A 6644-nucleotide genomic window follows, 5' to 3' on the forward strand; every position below is an offset into this window, starting at 1 on the left:
TGTAAATCAAACCTTGAAAACACCATGGGACTGTGGGTTTAGAAACCGTTCAGAAGTTCTTGGAAACGCCCACTGATAACAATAAGAACTATTCCGTGTATTTACAGAACAGCTTCTACCATTGGATCATTAAGGCATACTTCAACTGTGAGGTCACTGTTGTTGTGTAAGTCTAGAATTCATGGGGTGATGTGTCCCTTAACGGAGTTCTGACACGTCTTTGGCAAAAGCTTTCAGATGCTATGGATTGATGCCACTCAGAGTTCTTAGCCCATGGATACAGATCAGGTTGTAGCATGAATAAGGTACATTAGAAGGCTAACTTTCTGACATAAGATAGGAGGGAAATGAGGTTACTTAAACAAACCATATTCATATGGTGGCCATTTTTTGACAAAAATTCTTCTCAATCTATTAAAAACTATCATTAAGTTATCAAATGTAGTTTTGTTCTCTGATAGACAAAGGAGTAGTGTTTGGACCATCTGAAGAACCCATCTGGTTGAAAGCTGAAAACAAATGTGGTCTTGTCATCTTGGGATCCTTCTGAGGCCCTGTGCACAGAGTTCAGATAGGGATCCCCACGAGGGTGGTCAGCAGTGAGAATGAGCTCTTCACTAAGCAGCTCACTTACTAACACCGCCCTGGGCGGAGAGGCAGGGCTCAGTGCTGGTCCCAGATTACATCACCCGCTCCACACGACCTTGTATGCCAGGCTAAATTCTTCCATTATGCAATTGGTTTTTACAGAAAATGGTTGAATAATGAAACTTAGAACCATATGCTTTTTTCCCTTTTAAACATTATTCTGAAGATGCAATCAAGTAACCCCTGGCTGTTCTGTGCAGTGATTACACTTTATAAGTTGTGCCAATCATTCATGTGGAGCTCAACAGAGTATAAATAGGAGGCAGTTTAGTGTCCTATGAAGGACATTTAAGGAAGATTGTACTTTTCTTTTGTCTGTTTCACAATTCAATGTCCATTAAACTGGATACATGCTTCCCAGGTGGCGCAGTGGTAGAAGAATCCACTTGCCAAAGCAGGAGATGTGGATTTGAAACCTGGGTCGGGAAGATCCCCTGGAAACAGAAATGGCAACCTGCTCCAGTGTTCTTGCCTAGAAAATTTCATGGACAGAGGAGCCTGGCAGGCTACAATCCATGGGGTAGCAAAGAGTTGGACATGACTGAGTGACTGAGCACACACACAAACTGGATACTGACTAAGGAATACATATGAAAAATACATTATTGGATATATATTTCAGTATACTTTGTTTCTTTCTATTAAGTTCACCTCAAGTCCATCTTATAAATAAGGTAGGGGGGTTGTGATCTATGATTCTGTTTATAAGAATCTGCCAGTAGTCATTTAGGACTTCCATTTATGTGCCATTAAAAAGAGGGTATCATATGATTAAAGGTAACCAACAAATCCTTTGGTAAATAGCATTGGGCAGCATTTGATAACAAGAAGGTATAAGATAAGGACTTTCTAAATGCCCAGAGGGTTAAATACAATGAATGAAATGGCTGAATATAGCTGACATTATCGAGCACTACTGCATCACTGATGTCATTTACAATTCAACATACACCTCCTAATAAGAATTAAAATAAATGATCTTGGCAAATTTCAGAATAAGTCCATCATACAAAATGAAAAATACCAGCTTGGGTCCAGTGACACTTTTGCCCTTTTGAGGCAAGAAGACTGACATTTTCCAGCACTAATGCTATGTTTATTCAGCTCCTGGGATATCATTTCATTGATCATTATTCAGTTCTGTGAATGATCACTGTGCTCTTGAAAGACATTATACCTTGCTTGTCGTCTCTTAAATAGAAATGAAAAAATTAGCATATAGGATATCATGACATAGTGACTGATAGAAAGAAAACAGTGAGACTTTATTCTTGTAGAAAAGTAGGGAGCTGATAGACTTATTTCCCTCTAACATATATTTTTCTAGCAGAGTGAAACTATAAGTAATAAGGCTTAAAAATAAAATACATACCAGTGAAGAGAAATAATAAAATTGCTAATTATTCTGCCAATATTTTGTTTTTTTCTACAAAAGCAACAAAAGCTTTAGCTCCCTCTTTGATTATGACCCATTTTTCTGGACTTGAAATAAATTATTTTCACTTTGGAGTAAAACTGCTTCCTAAATACCTCAAAGTTAATATAAAAATGAAGGCATAAAAACATACAGTGAAATGGAAGCTACTACCAATGATTTTCTGAATATGATTCACAATTATATTGTAATCAAAATATAATTCTGACAGGATGCCACAGACTAATTTACAAGGTTCTAAATAACGTATCTAGTCAAAGTAGTGCTTAACATTCGGAATGTGCAGGAACACGTTCCAGAGTGAGCAAGCAATGGAATTGGCCCAGATGTGACCATGCAAAGCTCAAGAGTTGATGTCTCAGCCTAGCCTCAATAATTCATGTGTCCTTTACCTACGGTTGGTTGATTATGTGTGTTAGTTTTAGGATGATAGCATCACAATCAACCTGCATCAATGAGTGCCATTCAATAAATTATGGGGGCAAATGCAAATAGTCATGATTTCATTATAATGACAAAAATGACCAGTGTTGCCTGGTTTCCATAAGGCAACACTGTAATCAGGAATTTTCACTGTGACTATTACCTAATAAAATCTATTTAGGCTTTTGTGATGGGTGATTTTCTTTTTACTTCAAATCTAGTGAAAATGAGTTATCATGATCACATTCTTTCTTTTCACTATTATAACCATAATTTCTACCACAAATTACTTTTATCTGCTTACTAGACATCATGAAAAATTTAAACTTAATCTCTGAGTATGGCATTTTGAATACTGGAAGTGTTCATATTTACATAGATATTTAAGGATATAAAGTAAGAATTAGTAGCCTATAGCATCCTAATTACCATTCTACCCTAGAAGTCTAAATCTTAAATTAATCAAAATGCAAAAAAGTAGAGCTTCCATTTAGACATGATTAAAATAAACAAGTGAATGCAAGTAGTCCCTAGCTTCAGCATTTTTTTGTCTAAAGCTCCCAGCTGTATCCACGTACCTTGTACAATGATGCAGATGAGTCAGCGTTATGACATGAAATGCTGGCACTTCGTCAATCATCAACAAGATAAAAGCATATCTTTTATACACTATCAACCAGCATAAGAACACGACGAGGATATTCTATGTGCTTTTAGAAAATAAAGTTGAAATCAAATTCTGTTTAATATCTCTGATTTTACAGACACGAGATAATTGTGGTTTTAATTTACCATAACACCTGCCTATTTTGATAACTCAATTAATGGTTTTGAATAGATGGATGTCACCTGGCATTGCCTTAATAGGAAGGTGATATATTTTGGATGATCATGTGGCATTATAAATCTCTACTGCTTATGCTGGCCAAAGATTACTGTGCAAGAGATTACCAAGGAAGTTCAACTCCAAGCTCATAAAATCAGTGTGATTTATTTAATACTGCCCTGGCCCAGACCAACTACTGATCATTTCCACCAGTATATATTACACACATTGGGATGACAGCAGGGACTTGGCATCTAATTACAAAGATGAGAACATCTTTTTTTAAAATTCAGGTTTATATCTCAAGAGGATTCATAATGAATGCCAACTGAATTCATTTTTGCCTAAGAAGATCTGAATCTTTCTACCTCAGGAGTCTAGCACCATATTATCTATAGCAGTAAGGATGTGAGGGGTATTAATACGGTTACCATATTATTGCCAAGGAAGTGAAGAGAGAAGGTGAAGAAAGATTAGGGCTGTGGCACTCAGGGAGTTTCAGGACAGAATATGTACAAGAAAACATGTGTTTCAGCAGGTAGTGATATGGTCTAGAAAATATCTTGTACTGTGAAGAACAAGATAAAATTCCACAGACTTGGGTGTTTACAAAAATTCTTTCTCTTTATTTATTTTTTTCCACACTTTGCTCTTGGATAAGGCTCTATTAGCAAGTCAAAGAGGAGGATAAAGGTCATGAGGGATTTGTAGAAGTGCTATTCAGGACCCAGGACTGCATCTTGGAGACCAGGTATGTTGAATCTCTGTAGGAAATGTCCACAATCTACACCTCTGGAGGGAAAAGCAATACTCAGTGGCTGGAACAGGCCAATTTGGAATAAATATCAGCAAATTAACTTTTCCGTAGGCTTTAGAGTAAATCTTTCCTAGGGTAGGAAAGTGGTGGCGTGGTAGGAATAATATGTGAAAGTCAACCAAAAGAAAGTCTCATGGGCCTCATTAAAACAAGCAGGGAGTAAAATATTCTGAGGATGTGAAGAAATGAGAGGAGCTGGGACTTAGTGACTAATGAGTAAGGGACCGAGGGACCAAGAACTTGCAATCTGGATCAGCTACTTCTTTGCTGGGCTGCTCTGGGAAACTGACTTCATCTCTCTATTCCTCTGGCACCTTACCTTTTAAGCAAGCTGCTTAGTGTTACCTCATGAGGCGGCTGTGAGTAACAGATAATAAAAGCAAGCTTGAAAACTTGCAAGTACACAAAAATTATATAAACATGAAAGAAGAACAAGGACTGTTAGAATACTTGGTTATACTTGATTCAATAAAAGGCTTTCATTTGCCTTTGACATGTATTTTATTCCTTTTATATTCATAAACCAAATGATACTGAGCTTTATTACTTATCTAAAAGACTTTGCAAACCTTCTGAGATTGTTGCCACATTAGAAGCAAATAAAAGATTTACAACACAAGATGCTGTTCCTGATAGAATGGGGCCAAGCAGAAAGGCAATGAGACAATATTGATTTTTTTTGCCCAGCAATTTCTTGGCTCTTGAGAGTTCAAAAAATGATGCTAAAACTCAGCAGTATTTCTTTACTGTTTGTTTTATATTCTTACCCATATGAAGGTGCCAGCTTATAGGGTATAAACTTATACCATAAGTTTATATATGTCATCCATAATTCTCATATATGTCACTTAGCTAATTTAAAGTAGATTTAACCTAGAAAATGTAGTGTTTCCCTAGAACACATGTGTATTAGTTTCTAGACTTTGACAAAGTGAAAGCCCAATAAAAATCATCATGAACTATGTGAATGTTTATATTCAGGCCAAGCCGGAAATTTGGCTCTGTTTAGAAATCTCTAACAAACAAGCTGGAACATACAAAAACTTCTGACTGGTAGCATTGTTTTCACTTCCAAAAAAGACAGTTAAGAGCAGCATATAGCAAAGTTCTTATTAGTTTAAATGGATACACACCTATACCCCTCTTTTTGAAATAATGACTAGCAACTTCCAGTGAAAATGCTCATTATTTACAATTTTATATGTCACTTATACCTTAATAAAGCTAAAAAAAGTTGATTCTGTATAAATTTGCCAATGAACTGACATTACTGTTGTATTAATATCAGTGAAGTATAATTAGACGTGGACTGCACTTTTAGGCATAGACTCTGCTTTAATGTGGTATTTGGCCGTAACAGTTGTGCTAGCCTGAACTGGAAGAGGAGTTGACTTGGGGACTCAGCCTGCAACCCAAGGCATTTCAGAAGTGAAACTGTTGAGACAACTTACTTACACAAAGGCAACTTTTGTTTAACAACTTTATTTAACAACTTAAATTAAGTTGAGAGGTATAAAATCCATCAATGGATAGTTAATATTTTGGGCAGGGGGGGTCATTTTAGAATATGCTATCATCTTGACCTGACAAATGGAATATTCATTCCAGCTATACCAACCTTTTTACTGTTCATTACATGTGCCAGACTTGCTCCTGACTTAGAAAGGTTTGCCATTCCATCTATCTAAAACCATCTCCTTGCTATTCATGGACGTATTTCCTTATGCCATTTAGAACTCAATTCAAATTTCACCATTTCAGGGAAGTCCTCCCTGATCTAAAATAGAACCATGACACCTACAACTTCTCTCACACTAATGCTTTTATATTGTTGTTGTTTGATCACTAAGACATGTTTGAGTCTTTTTGACCCTCTGGACTGTGGCCTGCTAGGCTCCTCTGTCCATGGGATTCTCCAGGCAAGAATATTGGACTGGGTTGCCATTCCTTCTCCAAGGGATCTTCCTGACCCAAGGATTGAATGTTCGTCCCCTGCTTGGCAGGTGGATTCATTACCACTGAGCCATCTGAAAAGTCCACTTTCATATTCAGTTCAGTTCAGTAGCTCAGTCGTGTCCAAATCTTTGCAACCCCATGAATCGCAGCACGCCAGGCCTTCATGTTCACACCAACTCCCGGAGTCCACTCAAACTCATGTCCATCGAGTCAGTGATGTCATCCATCCATCTCATCCTCTGTCATCCCCTTCTCCTTCCACCCCCAATCCTTCCCAGCATCAGGGTCTTTTTCAATGAGTCAGCTCTTCTCATGAGGTGGTCAAAGTATTAGAGTTTCAGCTTCAACATCAGTCCTTCCAATGAACACCCAAGACTGATCTCCTTTAGGATAGGCTGGTTGGATCTCCTTGCAGTCCAAGGGATTCTCAAGAGTCTTCTCCAACACCAGAGTTCAAAAGCATCAATTTGTAGGCACTCAGCTTTCTTCACAGCCCAACTCTCACATCCATACATGACTACTGGAAAAACCATAGCCTT

The 6644-nt window shown here is 37.5% G+C and overlaps 1 long non-coding RNA gene across 1 annotated transcript; it reads left to right on the top strand.

Moving 5' to 3' along the window:
* The first annotated feature begins 210 nt into the window (after positions 1–210).
* Positions 211–4559, top strand: LOC145530455 (uncharacterized). Its single transcript, XR_014071801.1, has 2 exons — positions 211–305; positions 3994–4559. It is a non-coding gene; the product is annotated as an uncharacterized LOC145530455 (long non-coding RNA).
* Positions 4560–6644: the final 2085 nt, after the last annotated feature.

This window comes from Giraffa tippelskirchi, chromosome 12, assembly GCF_054371585.1.
Source record: "Giraffa tippelskirchi isolate mGirTip1 chromosome 12, T2T-mGirTip1v1.2.pri, whole genome shotgun sequence".
Taxonomy (NCBI): domain Eukaryota; kingdom Metazoa; phylum Chordata; class Mammalia; order Artiodactyla; family Giraffidae; genus Giraffa; species Giraffa tippelskirchi.